Source organism: Octodon degus, unplaced genomic scaffold (assembly GCF_000260255.1).
Source record: "Octodon degus isolate 3935 unplaced genomic scaffold, OctDeg1.0 scaffold00022, whole genome shotgun sequence".
Lineage (NCBI taxonomy): Eukaryota > Metazoa > Chordata > Mammalia > Rodentia > Octodontidae > Octodon > Octodon degus.
In genome coordinates, this window is record NW_004524598.1 from 23,698,440 (window position 1) to 23,708,216 (window position 9,777).

General features: G+C 40.3%; 1 protein-coding gene across 1 annotated transcript in view; it reads right to left on the reverse strand.

Moving 5' to 3' along the window:
* The window catches only part of Tcte3 (t-complex-associated-testis-expressed 3), a 28,715-nt gene that overhangs the window by 2,766 nt on the left and 16,172 nt on the right, over positions 1–9,777 (reverse strand). The gene's annotated exons all lie outside the window — the stretch shown is intronic.

The following is a 9,777-nucleotide window of genomic DNA, read 5'->3' on the forward strand; positions in this document are numbered from 1 at the left end:
CTGTACTAAATACATAGAGCAAAATAAATAATAGAAAGTTATTTTTATTTTTACAATTATATTCACTTCTCCTCATTATCTACACTTAAGCCATAAGTTTCACCTTACTGGACTAGTCTGTCAGTTACCAAGAAGACCCAGGAAAATTCAAAACAAGACATCTGGAAAAGCATAGGTAAGGGAAAGAAACCTTACAATTTGCACAATGCCACACATGCATCTGCCCATTCACTTTGTTGTAGGCAACTGAATTAGACAAAAATATTATAAGCAGTCAGACAGGGCCAGGCCCTCAAAGACACAATATGGAAGACAAGGTGACTTTGCAACTTTGGGAAGAGACAGACACTCCCCACGATGGGCCAGACCTTAGGACAAAAGACTAAACAAATGTAGCCACCTATGTCCCTGGGAGTAGGCATCCATGATTGGTATTCTACATAGGTATCAATCACCTTTAAAGAGGCCAAATGAGTCACTAGCCCAACCCCCAACAGAAAGAGACCCTGTTCCATATTCATACCACCTTGATACGTGAATCACTTCCCCATTCGATTCTGATGTAATCAATTTTGTTTTGTTTTGTTTTTGCTGAACTGGAGATTGAACTCAGGCCCTTGCACTTACCAGGCAAACACTTATTCTACTAAGCTATCTCCCTGGCCCCCGATTTAATCAATTTTACCTGAGCAATGGTGCTTGTAATCTCATTGGTTGACCATAGCTTTGTCCCACCTCATGCCCACCTGAGTTCCCATGTTCTCTACCAGCTTAGGCCCACCTCACCGCATGGTTGTCCTCCAGAAAAGTCCCTGGAAGAGAGAGCTTCCAGGGCCGGGGAGATGGCTCAGTAGAATAAGCACTTGTCTGGCAAGTGCAAGGGTCTGAGTTCAATCCCTGGTTCCACAAAAAAAAAAAAAAAAAAAAAAAAAGAGAGAGCTTCCTGGGGACCACCTGTTTGGGGCCCCCCTTCTGTCCCTGTCTTGGAGAGAAGCTTTCTTTCCCCCAATAAAGTTATTTTGCTTATAACTTCCATTTGTTCCTAAAATTCATTCTTCGATCTTAGAGAACATGAACTCATCCCAGGTACCTTTAAGGTCAGGAATTTCATTTTCCCCCTATATCATTTGGAGGTCACTATATCAGCTTTGGCTCAAAGCCTGCCTCGTGCTGTCACTGTCTCTGTCATCCCTTTGAACCAAAACCTGCTGCCTTCTTCCCCTCTCTCTGGGGCCTCCCGCTTCATGGGAAAATGTGAAGGAAATCAAAGACCTCTAACCATGTTTATTTTTAAAAACTTAGTAATACACCTTGGAGGAAAAACACAAGGCTCACCAGCCACGCAACAGTTGTCTTTCTTATAAACCATGTGCTGTGCTGGGCCACCTCATGAGCAGATCCACATGTAGCTTTGATTGGGTGACTTGGTGTGTGCACACCCAGGATATGCAAAGCTTGGCGGTGGTTCTGGACCCTACTGGCCAGATCATACAATTATGAAGCCAACCTACTCCCCACCCACTTCTGCCCTTTTAAGATGCTTCCACAAGTGGGCCTAGAAGTGCTTGTTTTCCCAACTTAAGCAGCAACTATGACAGCTCTTGAATCTGACTCAAAATCAGTCATTTCTGAGAATAAACCCTGCTGCCCACCAACTGTCTAGGAACTGCCCCCACCCCATGTGTGAGCTGCAATCTTTACCTCAGGGTCCCAGGGTGGTGTCCCTGAACTGAAATTCTAACAAGGGCAGCTCTGGGTTAATCTGAGACTCTGTTCCTCTGTTAATCAGGGCCTGTCTAGCCCGAGCCACTGTCACCACCTCCAGTTCACTGAAGCACACAGCCGACCTTAGGGCCTAAGGACAAAAATCTTAAGAACTGGGAACTGACTAGAATATAAATCCCTTCAGCCCAAGGGACTGGCCTAGTTCCAGACCTTCTAACAGCCCTCTTCTCATCACACTCAGCCCCCAACACCTTCCAATGCTGGGTGCTGTCCCTCTCCCTTTTCACCCTCACAGCCTAGACTTTCTTCAGGTATGAGGCTGAGAACTCCATGTAAAGCTCTAATGGTTTTTAACCTAAAAGGAGCGGGTCAGAGCATAACCGTTCCATGTTCCCAGCCCTCCAGGCTCACCTCCCTCTGTCCCCACGTCCTCAGTGTTCCTGCTCCCTCTGCACACACCATGCTTTTCTAGTTTGCCTAACCTTAGCTGTACCTACCTACATCTTTCTCAGTCAGGCCACGTCACCACTAGTGCCTCAGGGTGACTCCCCTGAGAGCAGTGCTGATCAAAACCCCAAACTTCACAGTCTTAAGTGGTGAAATCTCAAAAGCTCAAAATTCCTAACACCTAGACGTTTAAAGATCGAATGCTTAAAACACATGATCCCAGAGATTAAAATCCCAGATACTGAAGTTTTGAAAGCCAGAATCTCAAGTGCTGGGTAAGGCACAGAAGAGGGGTAGACAGCCAGATGATGGAGAAGGAAGCAGTACTGATCTGGCTGCACGCAGGGTAAGCGCATGCCATGCCCGCACATCGCGCCTCTGCGCCTTCACGACAGCACACAGTGCTTAAAAAATGGCCTTTCATCAGAGAATTAAAAGTTCAAGGAATTTGGCAGCCTCTGAACCAAGGACACTTGCTGGCCAGCTCCTCCAGAGCTGCTGACACATCAAATGGTGAGCAATTCTTTGGGTAGGATTTGACTATGACAGGTAGACTTCTGGTATTTACCACATAATTTAACACAAAAATGGCACTTGCTTCACTTTGGAACTTTCAAAACTGTCTTCACTGTCTTTACCGAATACGTGTGACTCACATCTATGTTGGATCCCTGAAATCTAGCACTGATCTGCTCAGTGTGCATAACTGGAAAAAGCAGATCATGCTGTGCATTTTTATTTCAAGATCTAATGGACTTTGCAGAAGAAAATCCATTTCAATTGAATCCCTGAGCTGTAGTGACAGATTGGAATTCGACGTGGGAAGGCTTTTCAAAGTGAATTTCAAGGTATTACCCATAAAGACTTTTTTCAATGGCAATGATAGAAATTTCAGTGTAAAAATGTGTCATTTTTCTACATTGACATTCCTTCTAGCTCATGAAATTTCAGGAGCCATTAAAATGAAATGAAAGCCACATTTGCCTGCAGAACCCAGCAAAGTTGCCGAATGCTTTGAAACTAATCATGCAGGTAGCATAAGATCCCCCAGCACTGCTGCTTGGTGCCCAGCGCTATTCTTGTTCAAGTGGTGATCTGCGCATGTGTGCATGCGGAGGCAATTGCCGTGAACTCAAAGCAGGGAAGAGCTGCTTCTACTATTGGGCAGGAAGGTGGGCGTTCACAGGCATGGAGACAGGCTGCCGGGCACTACCTGAAAAGCAAGGGAGGTTTTTTTTTTTTTTTCTACTTTCTCAATGTTTAGCTATAGATAAAAACACACAATGCTGTGGCTTCAAACTTTAGCTCAACAGCCTTTACCCTCCTCTGAGCATGCTCAGGTTCAGGGGATGGACAAATCCAGATCATGGCTGATCCCTGGGAGAACCTCCAAGTCTCAGAACACTAGCAGTTGGCAAGCTTTTTATCGACTTCCATAACTGTCCATAATCTATTGGCGTAAGACATTTTTCACATCAAATTTTCTTTTTTAGTTTTTTTTTTCTTTCTTTTTAAAAAGTTGTGTTAGGGAGCTGGGAAGACGGCTCAGTAGAATAAGTGCTTGCCTTGCAAGAGCAAGGACCTGAGTTCAATCCCTAGTTTCACAAAAAAAAAAAAAAGTTGTGTCTTCCACTTAATATTTTTTTTCTTTTAAAATTTTTATTTATTTGTGTGTGTGTGTGTCCAGCTCAGCCCACCACGGGGGCGGGCTGGCTGGCATGTGGTGCTGGGGGATTGAACCGCGGTTCCTGTGCTTTGCTAAGCTTGTTCTAAGTAGGTGCTTTAGACCACTGAGCCATCTCACCAGCCCCTTCCACTTAACATTGTTACCACTTTTTACAAGTCTCTATATTGTGTACTTCATAGTCACATCATGTCCAGTATTGAAGGCATAATTTATATAAAGACAAAGAGTTTTAATTTCTTGTATGAATTTCTTTGCGAATTTCACTACACAAAAGAGCACTACCACAACACAGAGTTCGTGTGTAAGTTTTGTGTATACATGTAAAACCACGGACACTTCCTCAGTAAACAAAGAGAGTTCCTTTGCACACATCTGCATGTGTGAAAGAGAAAATGCCTCAAGATCTCGGCTCTCTGGCAACTTGCATATGCAGCAGGACCCCCACAGTTTTGATCCATCTCCCCAAAGGATTTAGGTTGTTTACCATGGTATTGCTGACTGTGAAGCCAGGGGCACATTACCATAGCGAAACGTTTCACTTTCTGACCTATTCTTTATAAAACAGCTAGCCTGCTCATAGCTTTATACCTATACAACTATCATTAGTATTCCAGAGATTTTGTACTTTCAAAAATTTGTATGTTGTCACCTATTTCATTGTGTAAAGTTGGCTATGAAGCATTATTTCATATTTCTTGTTTTTAAAATAAACTGTCCTTTAGAAATATGAATAAATGCTTCTTGAATATATCTTGTAATTTCCCCAGAGCTATAGTTTTGATATTTTGATCTTTTAGGACATTACACTTTAGGAATTTTGACTTGACGGGATTTCAACATTGAAGATTAAGGCATTCAGTAGTATGTCTTTCAAGATTCCAGCCCTGGTTCCCCTAAAATATGTCAAAAAAAAAAAAAAAACTAAGACATTTTTATAGACTACACAGTTCCAGTATGACAGAGGAAGAAAAGGCTCAAAAAGAAAGCACTGAGGAAATTAGTATTAGGAGAAAGCTTTCTTTCCAACACTTACTTCATCTCAGTTGTTACTGAAGAAATGCACCTTGCAAATTAAGGGGAGGGTATCAGGAATTTTAAGCCAGGGAACACCCCTGACATGGGGGTGGGCTGGATGAGCCTCCCAAACCAGTCTGGTTGCTGAGAAACTCCCAGTAGCTGATTCTTACAACCATGCCCACTGGTACAGCGACCTCAGAATAAAGGGCCTGCAAGTGAGCGTCCTAATGCTGAGGATTAACAGATGGTGTGAGAGATTCTTTCACCTGAAATGTAGTGAATTCATTATAGGCAGCTAAGTTAGGTAGAAATATTATAAGTAGTCAGACAGAAAGAGGGCTTGAGAGAGAGAGTCAGTGCAGAAGACTTCATTCTATTCTTTGTATTTTTTCTTCTTTGTTCATCTGATACTATTATCTAACATGATTATCTTCCTTTTTACTTGATGAGATATACCTTTATCTCACTTTTCTCTCCTTCCAATGCCCAGGTTTCAAGGTTTCAAATTCTATTTGCTTATTCTGCAGTTCCTTATGCCCATTATCCATACCAGAATAACCATTAAGCTTTGTGAAAATTTAGCAACTCTGCTATTACTATTGAATACTATTCAATTGTTAATGGGGGTAAAATTGTTAGATTTAGTACATATTTAATGTATATCAATATTTGTTTTGTTTTACTGGTTATACTAGAATTGTAGTCTCCTTTCCATGGTGCAGGGTAGTGAAGTACTGGTTAATTGGGTATTTCAATATTAACTTTGTCTTTGATGCCAAAATTATTGTTACTGCCAAGGTGACACAGTTGAACTATTGTTTTTTCAGAATGTTTATATCTGGATTACCTCTGTGTCATTAATAATACTTCAGTCCATTCCTAGAGAACTAGGTGCTGCACCACCTGTACTACAGGATCTCTCCCAAGTAAATGGAGAAGTTGGAGCCTGAGACATGGGCAAATGCCTGCAGTTCATCATGCCCAGAGTGCACCAAGAGGTCACTGAAGAGGCCTCCATACCAATATTGAAGTCATCCATCATAAGCAAACCCATAAACCTTAACAGAAACACACACACACACACACACACACACACACACACACCCCAAACCAAAAGCAGGAGAAACATGAGAAGACAAGACAATAAAATATCTGCGAAAACTCCCAACTCCCCCAAAGCTGATTATGGAACACTGAGGGGGAGAAAAGCCAAACAAGCCAACTATTTGAAAGTATAACAAAGGAGATATAAGAACAGGTCAATAAGGTGTTTGTCAGGCTCACAGAAGATAAAACTAGTATCTTCTTTTTTTTTTTGATGGTACCAGGCAGGTATTGAACTCAGGACCTTGTGCTTATTCCACTGAGCTATCTCCCTGGCCCAATATTTAATTTAATAAGTGAAATAATCAGTAAGCTTATAGAAGACAGTAATAAAAGCTACCTGAGCTGTAGAAAACATGCAATACCAGTTTAGCAAGAAATTAAGTCTGTGGAAAGATACTAAACAAAATTTCTGGAGACTGAAAAATCTATAGAACCTATTGTCTGAGGAAGCTACTGATGTGAGGACAGAGGGTCAGAAGTAGAAGAAAGCACTGTTGTTGGAGACTAGTTTTTCAGAGATATCTTAAAAATTGCTAGATGACAAAAGGAAGACTAAAATTAATTGAAGTTAGTAAAAAATCAGAAGGCTGCACAAATGGCATAAAAATCAAGTTTTCAGAAATAATAGCAGAAAACTTTCCAAATATAGAGAAAGAAATAAACACACATACACACACACACATGCATATATATATATATATATATATATATATGATATAGAACTCCAAATAGCCACAATCAGAAAAGAACACTTCCATGAACATCATAGTCAAAATCCATGAACTCCAACAAAAGGAAGAAATCTTAAAAACTTTTTTAAAAAAATCAATGCATAACTTACAAGTGCCAATCAGTTACTGCAGACCTTTCAATACAAACCTTAAATGCCAGAAGGGCTTGAAGTGAATTTTTTAAAACATTAAAACAAAGCAGCATCCAATCCAGAGTGATATAGCCTACAAAACTAGCTCTTGGGCGTGGAGAGATAGCTCTGCAGTATACGCACCTGCCTGGCAAACTGAAAGACCAGGGTTCGATCCCAGCACCACATGCTGCACCGGCCCCGCCTCTGCACACTCTGAGCCAGTGACCAAGTCCAGGCATGGTGGCACATACCTGTAATCCCAGCACTGGGAAGGCTGAGACAGGAGGATCACTACAAGTCCAAGCTGGGTAGCGAGACCCTCTACCAAAACAACCAATAAATAAATAAAATATTTTTTTAAAAAACTATCTCTCAAAACTAATGGATAAAGGCTTTCCGCAACAAAGATCACCTTAGAAAGTGATGACCACCGAATCGTTACTATAAAACATCCTCAAGGACACCTCGGGGAGGCAATGAAACAAGCAATGGCAAAATGTCTAGTAAGATGAATGCACCAGATAGGTTGAGAATGGGAAAAAATCAGGACCCGGATAATAATGCAATGACAGAAACAAGTCATTACCTTTTTTTTTTTTTTTTTTTTTGTGGAACCGGGGATTGAACTCAGATCCTTGTGTTTGCCAGTCAAGCACTTATCCTACTGAGCCATCTCCCCTGCCCTACCTTTCAATAATAACTCTCAATGTAAATGATTCCAAGTCCCCAGTGGGGGTGAACATATTGACATAATGGATCAAGAAACAAAATCTACTGTTATGCTGTAACCACAAAACACATTTAACTCAAGAAGAAATTCATAAACTAAAACTCAAGAGGTACAAAACAATAATTAGTGCAAGGCACTGAGTTCAATCCCTGGTTCCAAGAAAAAGAAAAGGAATTAATAACAAGCAGAAGTAGTTATCCTATTTTCAGACAATGTGATTTTTAAGCCAAAATGACCAGAAGACATAAAGAAGGTCTCTAGATGTTGGTTAAGGGAACAGTTCATCAGACAGAGATAAAAACTCTAAAAATACATACACCGAACACCAGCTTCATAAAACAAATACTACTGGACATAAAAGATCAGATAAATATCAACACATTTATAGTGGGAGACATCAATACCCCATAATCAAAATAGACAACTAAGTAAAAAAAAATCAAGAGTTTAACCAAACCTTCAAACAAATTTAAAAGATGTCTACAGAGTTCCATCCAAAAACACACTCTTCTCACCAATACATGTAACTTTCTCTAAAATAGACCATACAACTAGCTTTAAAGCACACTTAAATAAACTTAAAAGAATCAAAATCTTTTCAAGCATATTATCAAAAAGATGGTTCTTTGGAAAAACAAACAAAATAAACCCTTAACCATTCTTAGCAAAAAAATAAAATCACACAAATCCACTTCAAAATGAAAAAGGATGACAACAGACACTGCTAAAAAATTGTACTCCAGTAAATTAGAGAATCCAGAAGAAATAGATGAATTCCAAGATACCTGGATTACCAAAAAAAATTTTTTTTAATTTATTTATTTATTTTGTGTGTGTGTGGCCAGCTCAGCCCACCAGGGGGCGGGGCTGGCTGGCATGTGGTGCTGGGGATTGAACCGCAGTCCCTGTGCTTTTCCTTAGTTTAGCTTGTTCTAAGTAGGTGCTTTAGACCACTGAGCCATCTCACCAGCCCCTGGATTACCCAAATTGAGCCAATAAGATTTTAAAACTACAAATAACCCAGTAACAGTAAATGAAATTGAAGCAATAATAGAAAAGGCTACCCACAAAAAGGGGGATGAAAAGGAATTGAGATGTATGTGTACTAACTTCTCTTGAGGAATATGATTTATGTGCAACAAACATGTACAAATGAAAATTGAAAAAAATGATTAAGTACTGAAATACTTTTTTAAAATTTTATTTATTTATTTAATATGTATTTGGCACAGGGTCTCATCAAACAGCTCGGACTCATAGTGATCCTCCTGCTTTCAGCCTCCCTAGCACTGGGATTGCAGGCATGCACCACCACACCTGGACTTAGTGGCCAACTCAGCGCACCTGGGGGTGGGGCCAGAGTGGCATGTGGTGCCTAGGACCGAACCCCTGTCCCTGCACTTGCCTAAGCAGGCCCTTAGTCTACTGAGCTCTCTCACCAACCCTGAAATATTTCTTTAAGATACTGAAGATACCAAATTATGTAATTATGATTAAGGTTACAGTCATTTTATCACATGAACTCTGAGCAATACTCATATAGACATATTTTTCTAATATTCTATTTTAGAAAGCATCTGACTGTTAGAGTTTATCACTTAATAATTGTTATGTTCATATTTATTTCCATAAATTGTTGAGTATTATTAATTTCCATTATAGTATTTGTATGGGAGGACCAATTTAAAATGTTTTACTCTTTATTAAAAGTAAAATCAAGTTAATAATTGTAAAATAAAGTTCAAAGCCATTCTACCTCATACTTTTAGTCATCCAATGGTATAGGACATGTTGAGATAGTCTTTCTAAGGTTAAGGGTAATTTGTTATATCTGACACCTCTGACAACCAAAAATAAAGCACAACATCTAATGAGTCAATTATAGCTTGTATCTAGATATCCCCCACAAATTCTCATGCGCTCGTAGGTGGGGATTGTGGAGGTGGCTAAGATGTGTGATCCTGGGACTGAGTCACTGTAAATGCTAGGATTAAGTCTACAGCCGCCCCCCATGTGTGCTTCCTGCCATAAGGGTGAGTAGTCTTGACAGGATATAAGGGACAGAAAGGGTTGTTGCTGAGGGCTTGTTACTTCATGGCTTTGCTGTCTTCCTGTCTGTTGTCCTCCATGAACTGCTTCTTCTCTGTAATGCCCCTCTACCATGCCATCCTGCCTTAGAGCCAGCCAACTATGAAACCC